The following is a 2,792-nucleotide window of genomic DNA, read 5'->3' on the forward strand; positions in this document are numbered from 1 at the left end:
TTGGAAATCTTCTAAGTTCTTTAGAACAATGTGTGGGATGGTTTTGTGTTTGTTCCTGCAACGTAAGTTTCGATCACCTTAGAAAATTCGACGGCCGAATATAAAGATGAAGAACACGGTTTTAATAAAAGTTTATCGGGAGAAGCGAATACCCTCCTCTTCTTATATACATGTTCCTCATAAACGTTAAATATACMGCGCACCATCTAGCAATTCCTGAAAACTGTAAGCTTCTCATAYGAAAGTGAACTAAAAAGTAAAGAAGTCTTAAGGTACTGGACTCTTTGATTAGGTTTCTCGTCGACATACTATATGTCATCCGCCAGGAAGTTTAGGACAAGATACGAATTTTTCCCAAAGATCTCTTTTCTTTACAGCAAAAATCCCAACCGAAAGCTAAGGATTTACAACTCAGCTCATCTTTAAAGCTTTCAAGCAAGCATTAAAAATGTAAAAACCAATCTTTTATGCGGTTCTTTAAAAGCTGCATTTTCACTTTACTGCCGGCAATGATTCGTGATGTTGCTGATGTTCGTGATCTCACTCCCAAGCTTAGCTAATTATCATCAAATGAAACTCAATTTCACCGCAAATGTCAACTGAACTGTAATTAAAGCAGAAATGYGAAATAAACGAGGCAAAATAAACAAACCTCATCCGAATGCAACTCTGAAAGYCAAACAAAGCAAAAACAAAAATATAAAATCCTAACCTTTCGGATGGCACTCAATCAGCATAGTTGCMCTCAACCTCGCACGCTTGCAACCAACAAGTCTACCAGTCTACCATTGTTGTTGCTGTTGCTGTGGCATAGGAACGGCTGGATTGTGAAAATGTGGCAAAACCGCAGGCATTTTTGCTGAGTTTGCATACAACTGTCGACGTTGCTGTTGTTGTTGTGGCAAATGCACTTTCTTGATTGCACATTTGCAACAGTCAGCCAACCAGACAGACAGCCGTGCCGACACACATGTCATGCCGCTGGCGGTAAATGGGTGATGCGGCGGGTGCCACAAACGGGTAAACAGGTAGTCTTGCTGTGGCAACTTTGAAGTGCTGCTGGCATGTGGCACGCATGCAGTGTTTATTTTTCCGACCGCCACTTSGTCGYTCTGCTTTCTACYAAGCGCATATTKATTGTTGTTGTTGTTGTCATCGTTGTCGAGTATTCGTATAATTGGCACTCAGTAATCTCCACTGTTGCTATTTCGTGGTTGCAACTGCAATGYGTCCGAGCGATTTTGATTTGCCTCAAGTTTCTCATGCTTTCGTTGGAAGTCGCGCCGACGGGCGATACGCATTGGCATGCGTACCGTTTTAAATGGTTTTACCATGAATTTATAATACCGGCATTCGCTATAAAAGTTTAAGACCTAAGACATATTTTCAARCTAGAAGTTCAGTCACTCCATACTAATTATTTCTCTTTTCTCTTTCAGTGTGTGAAGAGCTTCGAACGTATGCAAATTTGGTAAGTTTATTTCATAGAATATTATCGTAAATTATCTCAATATTTACTTAGACTTTTTAAATATTAGTCGGCTTCGCTTCTTCTTCCTCCCTAATGGGATAGACACCGCTTACGCGGTTATAGCCGARCTTACAACAGCACATCGTTTTTCCTTTTTGGTGTTTGGAGCCACTTAAAGATTCTTAAAGTCCTTATCTACCTGGTCTTTCCCACGGAGTGGAGGTCTTCCTCAGCTTCCCCGGCGGGTACTAAAACGCTTTAGTATTTTTATCCATTCGTACGATATGCGGTATTCGCCGTTGCCAATGTGCAGAAAACCAAAAATCCTCCTTAGAACCTTTCTCTCAAAATTTCGTAACACCGACTCATCAGATGTTGTCTTCCTACATGGCTCTGCACCATATAGTAAGACCCGAATGAAGAGTGACTTGCACAATTGGGTCTATGTTCGTCGAGAGAGGATTTTACTTCTCAGTTGCCTACTCAGTCTGAAATAGCACTTGTTAGCAAGAGTTATTATGCATTGGATTTCATGGCTGGCGTTGTTGTTGGTGCTAATGCTGGTTTCAAGATAAACGACATTATCTACGAGTTCGAAGTTTTGACTGTCAACAGTGACGTGAGAGCCAAGTAGYGACTGCGACGACTGTGCGTTTGYTGACAGGAGATATTTCGTCCTGCAATCGTACCCAGACCAGACCCATTTGCTTCGTTTCCTTGTCCAACTTGGAGAAAGCAGAAATAACGGTGCGCTTATTACGGCCAATGATATCAATATCAGCGGCAACCACCAGCAGTTGTACACTCTTACAGAAGATTGTACCTGCGAGATTAAGTTCTGCAGCTTGAATTATTTTCTCCAGCAGTAGATTGAAGAAGTCGCACGAGCGTCGTCTGAAACCTCGTTCGGTATTGAACGACTCGGATAGGTCCTTACCAATCCTGACGGAGCTTTTGGTATTGTTCAACGTCAGTTTACACAGCCGTATTAGTTTGGCCGGGTTAYCAAATTCAGACATAGCAGCAGTTATTTTTCGTGCTGTCGAATGCGGCTTTAAAATCGACGAAGAGGTGGAGTGAGTGGATCTTCATTTTACGGGTATTTTTCAAGATTTGACGCATGGTTTAGAGTTTCCATGTCTAAGTACACACTGATAAGGTCCAATCAKGTTTTTGACAGCGGTCTTCAGTCTTTCACAGAGTACGGTAGTCGGCGCAGATTGTAGCACCTCGCTTGTTGTGGAATGCTTAAGCTCCAATCGTCGGTCATGCTGTCGTCCCACCAGTTCTGCGCCGCCGTGTTTTAATAGCTATGCCGGCA

The 2,792-nt window shown here is 42.3% G+C and overlaps 1 protein-coding gene across 2 annotated transcripts in view; it reads left to right on the forward strand.

Moving 5' to 3' along the window:
* Positions 1–1,437: 1,437 nt before the first annotated feature.
* The window catches only part of LOC108975531 (G protein-coupled receptor kinase 2), a 185,200-nt gene continuing 183,845 nt past the window's right edge, over positions 1,438–2,792 (forward strand). For both annotated transcript variants that reach the window (XM_018944072.1, XM_018944073.1), the window contains exon 1: positions 1,438–1,471. The gene's annotated coding sequence lies outside the window, so the exon portion shown is untranslated. The remainder of the gene's footprint in view (positions 1,472–2,792) is intronic.

The sequence above is a fragment of the Bactrocera latifrons genome, unplaced genomic scaffold, assembly GCF_001853355.1.
Source record: "Bactrocera latifrons isolate USDA-ARS-PBARC rearing strain unplaced genomic scaffold, ASM185335v1 scaffold_66, whole genome shotgun sequence".
Taxonomy (NCBI): domain Eukaryota; kingdom Metazoa; phylum Arthropoda; class Insecta; order Diptera; family Tephritidae; genus Bactrocera; species Bactrocera latifrons.